This window comes from Dermacentor andersoni, chromosome 8 (assembly GCF_023375885.2).
Source record: "Dermacentor andersoni chromosome 8, qqDerAnde1_hic_scaffold, whole genome shotgun sequence".
Taxonomy (NCBI): Eukaryota; Metazoa; Arthropoda; class Arachnida; order Ixodida; family Ixodidae; genus Dermacentor; species Dermacentor andersoni.
In genome coordinates this window covers 9,694,879-9,710,750 of record NC_092821.1, presented here as the reverse complement: position 1 = coordinate 9,710,750, position 15,872 = coordinate 9,694,879, and the positions used below count along the sequence as shown (strand labels likewise).

At 41.8% G+C, this 15,872-nt stretch overlaps 1 protein-coding gene across 2 annotated transcripts in view; it reads right to left on the bottom strand.

Moving 5' to 3' along the window:
- LOC126526671 (uncharacterized) overlaps window positions 1-15,656 on the bottom strand; it is a 215,547-nt gene extending 199,891 nt beyond the window's left edge. For both annotated transcript variants that reach the window (XR_008611555.1, XM_050174533.2), the window contains exon 1: window positions 15,005-15,656. The gene's annotated coding sequence lies outside the window, so the exon portion shown is untranslated. The remainder of the gene's footprint in view (window positions 1-15,004) is intronic.
- Window positions 15,657-15,872: the final 216 nt, after the last annotated feature.

Sequence of the window (15,872 nt, the reverse complement as noted above, 5' to 3'; positions counted from 1 at the left end):
GTCTCCATCGTAGCCCATCATCCTTTTCCTCAACTGTTATGGCAGCGACTTGTCATGTGCTGACTGCTTTTGTTCGTCGCGGTCGAAGCGCTGTCACTGTGAGCATTTTTTTTTTTTTTTGGCAGCGTAACGGCGACGTTCCGTTTCCGCTCGGCGTGGTTTACTCTCTTTGATTTCCGGGGCGTGGATGTTCACATGAGTACCGTTTTAATTGCCTGTAGCGCTAGTGATGTCTAAGTTTTTTTATGAGCCATGTAAAAGTCTCCGAACACTCATATAACAATTATTCACAAAAACAGTTAACGACCGCCAAATTTATTTTTCCATCATAAGTAACGAATGCCCTGTGCCACATGCCCCTGGAAATTGAATTGCCGTGGCTTATTACCAAGTGAGTAGACGATTTGTATAGCGCGTGAAAACAAAGAATGAAGCCATATTTTGAAATATCCTTCAAAGCCCTGAATTAACCCGTACACCTCCTTGTTTGTTGAACCACAGGCAGAGCGACATGAATAAAGAAGGCACAAAAGACAATACACAGCTCTATATGTTGTCTCATGTGCCTTCTACGTGCGGGTTTTCCTGCCCGCGCCACAAGAAATTAGACGACGACCTACAAGAAAGCCCATATCGTTACGTAAGTACCCCAAGTTTTGCTGAAGGTGATCGCTAATATGCTAATCAAATTTATCCGGCTTCAACGCTTATATGACAACGCCGCTACCAATCTACCGGTCCCCCGAAGCAACCTAGTTGGCCTCATAGCTACAGTCATCAACAACCGTGGATATAAAAGCGCACCAGCCATCCCCGCCCCTCTGTGGGCGCGATGGCTGTGCAGCAGCGCAGGCCACAGACTCGTTCGTTAATCAGTATTCTCTGTTTGCTAAGAAGTCTAGTAATTATTGCTGACTACAGCTGCCGAGCCCGCAGTTCTGCGTTTGTATTGTTATTGAATGCAGTCATGTCATCCGCTGTTTGTTGCTCCTGTCAGACGACGTTGAAACTAACCCAGGTCCTAACAATTCTGAAGGTTCGCTTGCTGAATTAAATATATATATATATATATATATATATATATATATATATATATATATATATATATATATCTGCCGGCCAAACTATACTTACTTTCGAAGTACTAGGTATCAAAAGCTAGCTTAACGTAACTGACAGTGCCATAACTGGCCTAACTAAGTGTATGGCTGGCCTGTAGACTTAATTTGAGGCCTTTTCATCTTTACGTAACGAGTTTGAAGCAATAAAATCTCATAATGCTGAAATGGTTCACCAGATCAGCTTTCCAGAAGCACGAATCGACGATGCTGAAGATAGCTCGCGTCGTAACAACCATTTATTTTATGGCATTTCTGATACTAACGCGTCCGAAAATTTTGCGGGCTCTGAGGAAACAGCCATTCCGTACTGCTTTACAGCTATCAACTTAACAATTCACCGCGATAGCACAGAACGCACCCATCACCTCGGGCGGTACGTATCTAAACACACTCGGCCGATCATAGTGAAATTTAAGTCATCTCAAACTAAAGAGACCATTCTCTCTAATGGACGGAAATTGAAAGAAACCACCTATAGTGTTGGTGAGGACTTCTCCCTCAGAGTCAGAAACGCCCAAAAGGAACTAGTCACTTTTGCTCAGGCAAAATGTGCTGCATACGCCTTAGGATACAAAATTTTGCATATTGGGCCTAAGCTATACGTTTTCGATGAATCCTAACAAGCAGTAATATAAATATCGGCTGCTGCATCTCGCTGACATTAGCAATCATCCCGAACAATTCATTTAAAAACCGTGCTAAAGGTGCCCGTCTGCCTACACGTGAACTAGGGTGGTTGCTTGGGCTAGTTGGTGATTCATGATCAAAACTAACAACAATAACACACAGCGCTGTGTATGTCGTCTATCGCTGTCCTTGTCCCTCGCGCTGTACGTTATTTTTCATCTACATGTATTTTTCCGCTATAGACACTAACATTTGTAGTTATCTTTCTAAGCGACAACTTGTGTCTAGTCTTGTTTCTACATGCAACAGCAACCTGCTGATATTAACCGAGACCAGGCGGAACGGTGATATCACACATAATGAAATATATTCAGACCTGCCCCACTTCCAACTTTTTTTAAAAGACCGGGACGACGCACGTGGCGGTGGTGTACTTGTTGCAGTCAGCCAGTACTTATCACGTTCCCTAGTTAGCCCTTCATCTCAACTCGAAACATTAACATTAACCTGCACCAAACACTATTTTACTCGGCGTCTGGTACAGGCCACCACATCACAATCGAGATTTTTGCTATCAGCTCAACAACTTTCTAAGTAAACTTATTACAAAGCATCCTAATTCACACCTTGCTGGTGAAGCAGCGCACTGACACGGACACAGTGAAGACACACAAGACGATACTCGCTGCTTTTTTTTTTTCCTCTCAGGCGTCAAAGATGATCAAGGCAAGATTAAAAGCATTTTTAAAAAAAATCATTTGCCCGTGCATACTCGGGCGTCAAAGATATGGCACCTATCGATCATGGTGTGCAATCCTATCGTAATTTGTTGCAACCCTAACAACCATTTTCATTACCCAATTTTTTTTCCTTCTTTTTAGTGTGCTTCCAAAAAGGCAACCTCACGATGGCTTAGATGTACAGATGGCTGACTGATACAACCCTCTCCCCTCTTGTGAATATGAAACCCGCCGTGGTTGCTCAGTGGCTATGGTGTTGGGCTGCTGAGCACGAGGTCGCGGGATCGAATCCCGGCCACGGCGGCCGCATTTCGATGGGGGCGAAATGCGAAAACACCCGCGTGCTTAGATTTAGGTGCACGTTAAAGAACCCCAGGTGGTCAAAATTTCCGGAGTCCTCCACTACGGCGTGCCTCATAATCAGAAAGTGGTTTTGGCACGTAAAACCCCAAATATTATTATTATTATTGTGAATATGAAAGACTTCGATTATTTCCCTGGTTAGCTGATCCTTATGATGCGATAAAACTGTGGTATCATTGTAAAGCGGCCAGCACCCATGTTGTGAGCAGTGCCCCTTAATGTGGGAATGAATGTGTCCCCCCAGTGACCTTTTGTGCTCCAAAAGTCTCGTGTTTACACACCGACCCGTTTGGCCGATGTATGCTTTTCCACACGATGTGGGCAAACAGTAGACTACGGACGACCTGCACTCGGCAAGATTTTCTTTATGCTTGACCGTGCACTTACGACCATTTACTTTTACTTTTGTTGAAATTCTACGATCCAGTCCGGCACATATTTTTCCGAGTTTGTTCGGCGCTGAAAAAACTACTCGTAGACCATATCTGCCACCTACGTTCTTTAAGTTATGCGCAATTTTGTGTGCATGTGGTAGTGACACAATTTTTTTGCTGTTATTCTCTTTTCTGTTGCGCTCTTTCTGATAGCCATTGCGCACATAACGAATGTACGCAATGGCTATCGAGTGTCGTCTTTTCTTGTGTGTCTTCACTGTGTCCGTGTCAATGCGCTGCTTCACCAGCAAGGTATGATGATTACTCACCAACTAGGCCAACTTTCCACTTTCTGAACATCCTAATTCACACGTGTTTTTTGGGGGGGACTTTTATTTTCCGAATATTGATTGGCATAACCAGGCTGCAGCAACAGAAAAAGCGGGAAAGGAAGCGAATTTATTGATAGTTGCCACAATATCTGACTCACCTAATACGGCAACCTACTCGCGTAACACAAAACTGTGCAAACATTTTAGACCTCCTTCTAACAAACCTATCAGGTAGCGTTAAGCCCATTACATACCTCCCTGAGATCAGCGACCACAAAGTCATTCATGCCAGCTTTGAGGTCACACCGATCCGGCGCCGAAAATATAACAAAACTATCCGTCTTTATGACCAAGGAAATTATGTGATTATAAACAATAAACTTAATGCATTTTATGAAGTTTTTGCTCGTAGTTTTCCTTCTCGACGCTTTCACAAAAATTGGTCACTGTTCAAAAATAAACTTGACAGTCTAATTAACAAATTTATTCCCGAGTTCTGCTTTCGCGTTTCACAAAATCCCTGGTTTAATAACACGCTGGAACGTTTGGAAAATAAGAAACGTCTTTACCGTTCACCCAGCACTCGGGGAACAGGGTGACGCAGAGGCTAAATGCCGGGAAGGTGAAAAAAAATTACCTGACAGGAATTCAAGATGCCGATCGTACTTTTTTCATTCCGACCTACCTATTATGCTTACCGGTATACACAAGAAAATTTGGCAAATCGTAAACCCGCATGACACACCCGAGACAACCCTGACAGATTTAACAGTTGCAGTCACCAATGACGCTGAGTACGCGGCATTATTCAGCGCCGCTTTCTCATCCGTTTTCACTAACGAAACAGAAACGTTACTTCCTACGCCATCTTCAAGGATGAAGCATGCAATGATACCACACGGATTGCAACCATCGGGTTCCATCCGTTGCCAAAAATTTTATAGAAAGTCTTATAAAGTCTACAGACACTCACTAGACTGTCTATAGGCTTTGTACAAAAATTTTTGTAAAGGATCATTACTAATCCAAAGCCTAAATATTTCAACCGCTTCTGGCGTTGACAATATTAACTCGAAAGTCCTTAAGAACACTAGGGATATTTGTGCCCGAATTTCTATGTCGACTTTTCACAGAGTCACTTTCATCTGGACAACTACCAGACGACTGGAAAATCGGAAACGTCATTTCAGTCTTCAAATTGGGTAAAAAGATTCAGGCCTTCATTACCGTCCCATTTCTCTTACTAGCGTGCCCTGCAAGCTTATGGAACACGTCATCTACACACATTATGGGCTTCCTCGATTCGAACAAATTCTTCCATTCTTTACAGCACGGTTTTCAAAAAGGTTTCTCATGTCAAACGCAACTGCTATCTTTGTTCAGCATTTGCATACTAATCTCGACACTAACCAACAGACCGACTCCATTTGTCACTCTGCCTAACGATTTGTCTTTGGCCCCGCTCATTACTAACGTAATTTCGTTTGTTGATAAGACGCTTGGATTCTTGCGTCGTCATCTCTGCCATGCCCCTGAACACGTAAAATTACTAGCATACAAAACTCTTGTTTTATCGAAGTTAGAATACGCATCACACATTTGGAACAAGCATCACGCCTACCTTATTAATGCACTTCAATTACGTCAAAACAGAGCAGCCCGATTTATTCACTCTTCATATTCACACGACATCAGTGTATCATCCTTGAAAGCGGATAAGGGTTTGTTGCAACTTTCACTTCGTCGCCGTATTGCGAGTCTTTGCCTATTTTACAAGTTTTTCCCCAGTTCACTATGCTGCGCACCGTACGTTGTCCCGCCAGTCCGCATTTCTCACCGCACGCGTAATCCATTCCAAGTTTCCCGGCCACGTGCCCGCACTGTCACTTTTGCCGCCTTACTTTCTTTCTGGTGTTGCAGCAGGCAGAAATGACCTATCCAAAGACATCACCGTCATTACATCCTCATCCACCTCTGCAGAAATTATTCCAAATCACTTTTCATTGTACTGAACACTATAAACAAACTGAATGTTTGTTCCTACCCCTTATGTAACACCCATTGAATGTGTAAAGAGCAGGGCGCAAAGATCAGGACAGAAGAACGCAAACGACAGGACCGGCGCCATTCGTGTGGCGCTGGACCTGTCGTTTGTGTTCTTCTGTCCTGATCTTTGCGCCCTGCTCTTTACACATTCAAGCATGAACCAACTAGCCAAAGCAAGAGTTTTACTTGTGACACTCTTTGCGGGTCTTCAAGGTAATAAAATGAAAAGAAACGTATCGGAAACTTCTGGAACGTTATGCATGCTTCTATCTGCTACTGCTGTCTTTTATCGCCGAACCTTGTGCAATCTTATAGCATGTATGCGCGACGCGAATCGTATAGAACTTTCTGGAAGACACGCGGGCACGAGCGATTACTCTGGGGCGTTTGATGGCTCATGTATGAAAGCTGGTGCGCTTTACCCGCTGAGCAGATTTTCGATCTCCGACTGTGTTCGCTCGTTCATTGAGTGTAGCCGGTTTTGAGGGCACATGTGCGCCCAAGAAAACGCTAGTTTCGTCATTCTCAGTTTTGCCGCTTTCTTCAGCGTCACTACCACTAGACAATATTGCTACAAGCACGGGGGAAAGGGGTTCATTGAGGCGTGCGAGTGCAGGAACAGCACGCTACGAACAGCAGTAATGGCCACTGCACAGTCTTCGTTCTCCTCTTCCCTTCTTGATCCCCGCGTCCCTTTTACGCGCTTGGACGCAACAATATTATTTAAAAGTGCACTTGCACTCTTCCAACACGCTGTGTCCAACGAACTGCGAGTGGTTTCAAAATGGTTTCGTCGCAATCAACTGTAATTAAAAGCTGACAAGACTAAATACATAATTTTCTATTCACGAATAAAATCCTTAATTATCCTTGAATTAACATATCACTAAAGAAACGAACGTCTTCACATCACTAAATATTTGAGAATTATACTTGATAGTAACGTTCACCGGAAAGACCAATTCAACGCTATTTGTGAAAAGTTGCTTTTCACCTGTTATACTCTCATACGTGCACGACAATACTTTGAATTGAATTTGCTACGATCTTTGCATTTCAGCCTATTTCACTGCCACCTTGGCAATTGTTGCGAATTGTGGGGCCAAGCATACGCAACTTGCCTAACACTGCTACTCCGTTTACAAAAGCGGGCTGTGTGTATGATTACTTAATTTCCCTGCGCAACGTCTGAGTAGTACTCTATTTGAGAAACTACGTGTTCTGTCGTTTATTGCTATGTGAAACTACGAAGTCTACTGACCAGTAAGCAGGATAATCAACCCTAATACACGTCTGCCTCGTAAAGTCTTCATTTTCCCATCGCCGAACGCACGACATGCAAGCAACTGCAATCTCAATATCCCTGTGTGCTTCAATGTGTACGGTGAAAGGCTAATCGAATTTTCCGGTGCTAAGATGCGGAATGACTGACCTCTTGAAATAAAACTTGGAACAAATTCCCAAGCCCTGCTTAATCTCTAACCTAGCATTATCTTGACCTTTTCCTGCTGTACTTTCCATTTTCTGTAATGCCCATAGTTCGTGTCTCTCTTTTTTTTCTTTTTTCTTCTGTGTGTGTTTAGTTATTCATGTAGATTATGTGGTTGTATATGTTGTATTGAAATGGCTGGTTACTAATTAGTACTAATGTGTAACAATTACCTGTATTTACTACCACTAACAGTTTGCACAAGGTTATTAATCATTTTCTGTATTGGACCTTTGACTATAAATTTACGTTGCCAGTCTAAATATTTCTGTATGAACTATTCCAATTCATATAATGCAGCTTTCTGTTTTGATTGATTGATTAACCTTTTACTGCACCTTGTTGCATTTACGCAACATTCAGATGAACGGCGTTAAAAACCGAAGCAAAGTCAGTTTGGAGCTGCCTGTACACGTTGTTGCATATCCGCAACATTGGTCTGTAAAACGCGCCACCTTGTGCTGCAATCTGTGCTAATCCTTCGCATCTTCTACCAAAACAAACATGGCGGAGGCTGCGCGCGCCCGCGAGCAGTTATATAGGTAAGTTTTACAAATTGTAAATGTATTTCTCCATAAGACAAAGCGCAAAAAAAATTCTTACGCTATGCTCCACATCCTTCTGACTCTGTAGGTACAAAAAACATTGTCATTTCGAAATAGTTTGTTCCTGGCGACAGAACATTGCTATGTTGCACAAATGCAACAACGTGTACATAGTTTATTTCCTTTGGAAAAGTGAAATGGCTCCGAAACGCTGGTATGGCCAAGCAATTCCTTCTGATAGTGAAGGCAGTGACTATTCAATTAGTCACGACAGCCCCGAGTGTAAGTCCGTTTCGGTTCAATTTGTGGACAAGATGTTCTCTGGTCGAATTTCCTTTTTTTCTTTTCAAAAGTAAGCTGTGCCTCCGCACGTTGCCGCGTCACGTCGTCACGTGCACAGCTTTACGTCTGTGCTTCGATGTTCTACATATTGACAATAACCCGAATACACTGCAATGGTTCGTGGCTGCACGGGAATCTGCGTGACGTACTGCACGAAGCGTGGGAACCACCTGTGCTGCACAAGTATGATGTACAAGTGCTTCTTTTTGTTCCATACAAATCATAGGTGCACCAATGATTGTCTCGTGCAAATAAGCATCTGAGTATGAATCGCACTAAATCTATCTTTTACTTTCAACTTCTTCTTTATTTGCACATTGTTGCAAATATGCAACATACCCTTTTTCTGCAAATTGAAACCACTGACATTCGCTAAAGTAAGTTTCGATGGGAGTACAGGTACTGTTATGCTTCCCTACAACTCCATGAATAATATTTTGAGGAAGCAAAAAACTGTGCAGTAAAGGGTTTATTGGTTGCTGTGAATCACGCTCACGCGTCACCCACGGGCTGCCTCTCACGGTCTCCCGATAAGCAAGGCAGTCGCTCCAAACTTCGCTTCGTTTGCAATTACGCCGCACGAGGCGGATTGTCCGCACCAGTCAATATATTGCGAAATGAAAACATTCTAAACATTCTAAGCGCTCTAACTTAAAACTAGACAGTATGGCAATCATCGGTGAATGTTTAGCGAGTTCTCGAGGGTCGAAAATAGGGGGTTAAAGTAAGGGTAACGTAGGACAAATGTAGGCGCCGTTTTGTACGGCTAGGATGAAGACAAAAACTGTCGTTTTCAGTTGAAAAGTGCTCCACAAAGCTGATAAGTGAACAGCGAGCATCAATCCCTGACACTTTAAATATTACCTGTAGAAGTGCGGTCAGCAAAAGCGCTGACCTAGAGTGACTGGTTATTGTTAACGGTCCCAATATTGTCATATTGACAGAGACATGGTTGAGTGATGAAGTCTACGAAGGTGAATTGGTTCCTACAGGATACCATGCTCATAGCAGGGGACCGTGGTAGCAGGAAAGGTGGGGTCTGTATATTCTGTAAAAGTGCTCCTTTCGTATTCCTGATACCTGATGTAGGCGACATTAAGTGTATCTTCTGTAGAACCTATAGTTGTAATGTCAGGTGCATTTTATGGGCCATGTACAGGCCCCTTAACTCTACTGTCAGTACTATGAACGTATTGAAGTACTTATGTGGACAAGCTAAACCTGATGACCGGATAATGGTATCTGGAGATTTTAATTTGCCTAATGTTGATTGGTTAAGAATGTCCTTAAAGAATCACAGTGAAAAGGTAGGAGAGGCAATGCTAGATGTTGGTTTCATGTTCGACCTCACCGAAGGTGTTGAAGGTTTCACGAGAATTCAAGAAAATAGTAAATCCTTTCTCGACCTCTCTTTTTTGGTAGGCGGAACTGCTACAGGCAGTCTGTGTCAGATTGTTCCAGGAATTTCTGATCATCTGGCCGATTTCTTTCTTTCTTTCTTTCTTTATTGTTTGTTTCACGGATTCTCTCCGTGTAGGGGGCAGAGGTAAAGGCAAAATGCCTGACAGAGCCTCTGCGCCCCTACAGCTCAAGGCAGCATGACATATCATTCACATACATATTTGCCGAACATATCTTTAACACACAGCACACAGCAACGAAAAATTCAAATTTTCAGAACACATGTCTCCAAAGCATTACTTTTGCTTCAACGGGATACATTTCGAAAAAGCAGAAGATACATATGCAATAAGTATTACATAACAATAAAATTGGCTTACATCAGAAGTCAACAAAGAAAAGAAAACCATAGAATCACTTGCTCGAAAATAAATAGCATATACAGTAAATAGATCAGTACATAGAAACATTTCAGAAAAAAACGAAGGTTTAGACTGATACACAATGTAAATGCCTAAACAATGGCAAATACGATTTACAAGCGCTGAGAAAAATCTGTAACATAACTGAGGTTACATGTGTTATCAGGGATGAGCACAAGTTACTCAAAATGAAAATGCAATGTCACTGCCCACTAATAGGTTTTTACAGTCATTTTTGAAGTTGTGGAAGGATTGTGTGTATTGTACGTTAAAGTGATCACTGTTTAATATATTAATCGTTTCATAATTCAATGTTTGCTTTCCGTAATTAGTTCTTGTGGCGGGCTTTACATAGTGTGGTTTACGTATTGGGTATGAGGTGCAACTGTCGACAGGTATGGTGTGCAGCCTATTTTTATATATCCACTGGAGTAGTTTGAAATAATAAACTTGATCTGCTTTAAGCATGCTATATTTAATGAAGAGCGGTTTTGTTCGGAGTCCTCGTTTGTCACCCACATAGTTTTCACACATTCTCAATATTTTCTTTTGTACAATGATTAGTTTGTTGTAGTTTGAAGCTGTCGTAGTTCCCCAGGCTAAAATGCCGTAACTGAGTTTTGAATAGAAAAGTGAGTAATATAATGTTTGTTTCAACCAGGTGGGCAATATATTTTGTATCTTATACATGCAGCCAGTAACTCGAGATAGCTCACTTTTTAATTTGTCAACGTGAGTATTCCAAGTAAGGTCCTCTGTAAACCATACGCCCAAGAACTTTTGCTCTGTAACTCGTTCCAGTAACGTGTCCTCAAAGTGCAGATCAACACAGTAGGTGTCTCTTTTATTTGCTGGCTTAAAAATTAGATATTTGGTTTTGCTTGTGTTTAAACTCAGCCGGTTGCTTTTAAGCCACCTGGAGAGGTGTAAGAGGTAACTGTTAGCTGATGATTCTATGACCTCTTTTGTAGTGCCAGTAAAGAAGATATTAGTGTCGTCAGCATACATTATTATTTCAGGGGAGTTTGGTATTGACGTTATATCATTTATGTATACAAGAAATAAGAGGGGTCCTAAGATTGATCCTTGAGGGACGCCATATTCGGCTTTCAATTTTTGTGATACCAGATTGTCGACGCATACATACTGATACCGATTTGAGAGATATGATGTAATTAAATTCTGTGCTACTCCTCGAACACCATACGCAGCAAGCTTCTTCAGAAGGATATCGTGCTGAACAGTGTCAAATGCTTTTTTTAAATGCAAGAATATCCCCAGAGTGAGCAGTTTGTTATCAATATTTTCAATTATTTTGTCCTTTATGTTTATTAAAGCTGGTTCTGCAGACTTATCCCTTTGAAAGCCATACTGCGACTTCCTAATTATTTTGTGTTTATGAAAAAAAGACGTAAGCCTATCATTAATAACACGCTCAAATATCTTGGAAAACACCGGCAAAACAGATATCGGCCTGTAGTTGGTAAGCTTTTTCTGATCGCCACCCTTGTAGACAGGGGTGACCTTAGCTATTTTTAATTCATCTGGGAACTCACCACGTGTAAGCATCTCATTTATTATATGGGTTAATACAGGTCTAATAAGATGAGTGACATACTTTACAGGTAAGGCCTTTATTTCGTCTTCCCCGCCTGCAGCTTTGTTTTCTAGAGTCATGATAATTGCTTCAATTTCAGTAGGAGTCGCTGGTGTAAGCATAATGGAATCAACCTGCCCTGTAGTCATGAAACTATCCGCTTCCAACTCTTGTCCACTATATACCCCTGTGCTAACAAAGTGTCGATTCATTTCATCAACAAGCTGTTTCCCAACTACACTGGCATTATCGATTACAATTTCATTCACGATATGCGTTTTAGCCCTCTTCCAGTTAAATCGTTCACTGTATTCCACAGTCTACGTTGATCGTTTTGAATTTTGTAGCCTCAAGAACGTTAATCTTACCAAAAATAAGCAAAATGCACGTTTTCATAACTTTTTACATGCCGATGACGAAACCATTATTGATATGCTTTCATTTCATCTGCACGATTTATCTTGCAGTACGGCTAATGATCGCGAACTTTGGGCTTCATTCAGAAACACGTACAGGAATACATTTATCGATTCGTGCAGCTTATGCGTAAGAAAAAGAACCGCGCGAATGTTTGGCTAAGCCGATATACTATACAAATGCACAGAAAGTTAAAGAGATTAAAGAAAAAACAACGTTTGTTGGCCGACTTCATGGTAATAAAAAAAAAGATTGTGATTTCTCTTTTCAACTTAGAATTCAAGTAGCACGTGACAAGGATAAATATTTGGGTATTTCGTCGCCTAGTTTTATTACAAGTTCACCACAGAAATTTCGACGCACAATTTGCGCAACTTAAACCGATGTGGACAATTCTATGATAGACGGTGTCCTTGTTTCCGATGGCACAATGATTGCGAATGCATTTGATAGACAATTTCAGTCCTGTTTTTTACTAATAAAGGTGGTAAGTTGCCAAATTTTGTGTCAGCATTACCACCTACTTCAGACATTGTCGAAAGCGAGCAGGGAATCTTCAATATTTTCTTGAAACTTGATGTAAAAAAATCCGATGGGGCTGATCATATACCCTATTGCCTTTCTCAAAAGCAATGAGGAATGAGATTCTAATTATTTGCACATTTTGTTTTCTAAATCGTTGAATGAAGGACAAGTGCTCCGTGACTGGAGGACAGCCAGCATAAAACCACTAAACAAAATAGGGAAGACAGAGCAATCAATAATTATAGGCCATTATCACTAGCTTCAACGGTTTGTAAACTACTCGCGCATGTAATTCCCAGTCATATTTCTGATTTTTTTATTGCCCATAGTGTACAATCTGAGTGTCAACACGGATTCAGGAAAGGCTATTCGACTTGTACACAATTAGTAGAGCTTGCTCAAGATTTTGCACTGGCAATTAACACTGGTCTCCAGACAAATGCAATTTTTATGTATTTTTTAAAGCATTCGATAAGGTGCCACATAAAAAATTTATTTTCAAACTAGTGAACATGCTTAAGACCTAGCTTACCTCAATAGCCGGCAGCAATTTGTTATACTTAAAGATAAATGCTCTGGAAATGTTTCTGTAGAATCTTGCGTCCTCCAGAGATCGGTGCTTGGATCGCTTCTTTTTTGTTTAAAAATGAGTGCCTGTTAATCTGTTAACATAAAACTATATGCAGATGACGATGTTATTTATTGAGATAAAAAGCCTAACTTATCAAATAATGTTAAACGCCGCATTTCAAAATGTAATCACTTCGTGTGACACTTGGCTTATACCTATTAACTATGAGAAAACCGTATTTATGAGCATTGCACATAAAAAGGAGTTCCTTATGTTCTAATATGATTAAAACCATACATTTATCAATGAGGTGCAGCACTACAAGTGTCTGGGGGCTAGGTTACTAAAAACCTCTCCTGGAATAAAAACCAATTATCTTGTAACCTGTGTTAACCCTAGACTTTCCATGTAGGGTTCTCAAGTGCTCCGCTCCTATTGTTCGCTTGCTGGCATACAAATGCACAGTACTACCTATACTTGATTACGCAGTCATCATTTGGGATACATTCATGTTGAGTAATATAAACAAGATTGAAAACATTCATAAAGCTTCCGTGTTTTGTCTATAACTATTGCGGTCGAACATCTGTAAGCGCACTGCTAGCGAGAGCAAATATAACGCCCATAGACGAAAAAAGTTTTTCGTCTGAAATTTTTATATCGATTAACTAAACGTTGCTATAATACAGACCTACAGACGAATTGTTGTATTTTTCTCCAGGTTATTCCACAAGGTAACGGCAAAACCTCACCATTGCACCCTTTCAATCGCGAAAATCTTGTTTTAAAAATCCATTTTTTTTTCTGAGTACTATCAGAGACTGGAACAATCTGATTAATGATGATGTCCTACAAACATCTCTTGAAGTGTTTGCTACTTGTCTCGAACAGCTCACTGAGGTTCAGGTTTTGCAATCTGTCCCTATCAACATTGATGTTTTTTCCCAGTTTAACTCTATATCCTACAATTATCTTATCGAAAATATTTGTACCTCTAAAGATCCGCTGAGTTATTTTCTGGTTTTCCTGCGTTTTACATTTCAAGAGTCAAATATTGTGTTTTCTTAGATATCGACAACTTGTAACACTCAAGCTTGCGCAAGTCTGTGTTCCTACTTCTATTCTTCCATATTTGATTGCGTTTTGTCTAAATGTTGTATACCTGCCAAAACATTTTCATTTGTACTATTCCCGATAGTAATTCCCACCTTGCTTTCGATGGGATTGCAGTATCTGAAAATAAGAACAAAAATAAAACATAACGTACTACTAAACTTGTACAGCAGAACACAAAGTACAACGCATAGTCCAGTTCGCACAATGTGTTTGACAGAGCTCATTTGAGTCTGAAAATATCACTCACATTTTGATCCACGTCGTATTCATCGTGTATTTCACTTAAATATAAAATGTGTTGATTGCGTAGAGTTTTCACTGGCATTACTGAATGTATAGTTCCTGTATAGAAAATGACTAGGGTCGAATGTATCAAGCGAGTAAGAGGTGCTTGTATACCGCTTACAGGACATTTTGCAATGGAAATGGTAACGAAGCTCCTGGTTATTGAAGCTAACAGCAACAGCTCACTGCCAAAAGGTGCGCCATTTTAATACAGTAGCATTGGCTGAATTTAAACTAATCTTTATACCCACGTCATGAAGGTAAAAAGCGTCGTACCCTGGTAGTGTCTATATCTCCGTATCTTTGTTGTAAAATGGAAAACAAACTGCTAGATTGTGGGGACTGTGCAATTATTTGACATCACGCTGACCTCATTTCATAATTCAGTACAGTGCAAATAACAGCTAAAAGAAACTTTTTCAGTGGTTTTCTCATTTAATGCGTTGCAGTTGAGCGTACGCAGAAAGCAATCATTGACATCTCCTATAGGGCTTTGCTTCGCATAGTTTCTTCTGTACATCACATAGTTTTTCTGGAATGATTAAGCTGGTTAACTGTTTCTCAACGTATTTGAAATGTAGAGGACAACTTCTAGCAGCATGCCGCAAGCGTCCTTAAAAACCTGCAAGCCCTCGTTATAGTGTATAGGGAGAACGACTTGAAAAAAGAAATACGCTTTGTGCATACTTACATTTCGTGTGGCGTGAGTGTAGCACTTGTTTACTCGGCCGGTTCACTCCTGGGGGGTTAGAACTTCACCATGGGGCGAACAGAAGAAGTGTTCAATAGCACAACTGTGTTGAATAAATTACCATGTCAACGTCTCCACTGAAGCCGAGGCTCGGTAAGCATACGAGAGGCGGCGATGGAGAGTTTGCGTGTAGCTTGAGGCAGCAAGAGCGTGAAATTCCGCCGAACGCGTGAAAGCGCGGCACTTCCGGTGGATTCCAGATGACCCCAGGGGCGTTTACGCTGGCCCGGCGCGACCGACGAAGGTGGCACCCGTCGTTTACATTTGAATGAAGGTGGAAGGAAAAGCTTTCACCCCCTCGTTTCCATTGCAAAACGGAAGCGCTCTCGTCGCCGCGTGCATGCGCGGAGCGACAGCTGACTGGCTGCTCCAGACAGTCTTACTCGGAGATGGATATCCACAACGGAGATCTCGCAGGAGACATGGCTACGAACAGCGCCCGTGGTCGAGCACCAACGTTTTCTTCAGTGGCTGGCGAACAGGTGTCTCGATGCTCTCCCACGTTATTTCGTTTCCCGATAACGCGGCACGCGCACTCCGGTCCAGCGAGTACGCAGCCCCGCGAGCAGGACCGCGCGACGTCACGTTCCGACGTGCACTGAGGCTGCGTTGCACACCAGACGAGCGTCGACCCTCGCCCTCTCCATGGTTGCCCTTTCCATAATGTCTCCCTCCCCTCTCAACGGTTCCCACTCCCTCAGCGATGCGCGGCCGATACGTCTCCCTTTCTTCGCCACCGCCAACACCACCAGCGAGAGCGGTAGTAAAACAGCTCGAAACGCGTCCAATACAAGCAGACACGCGGGAA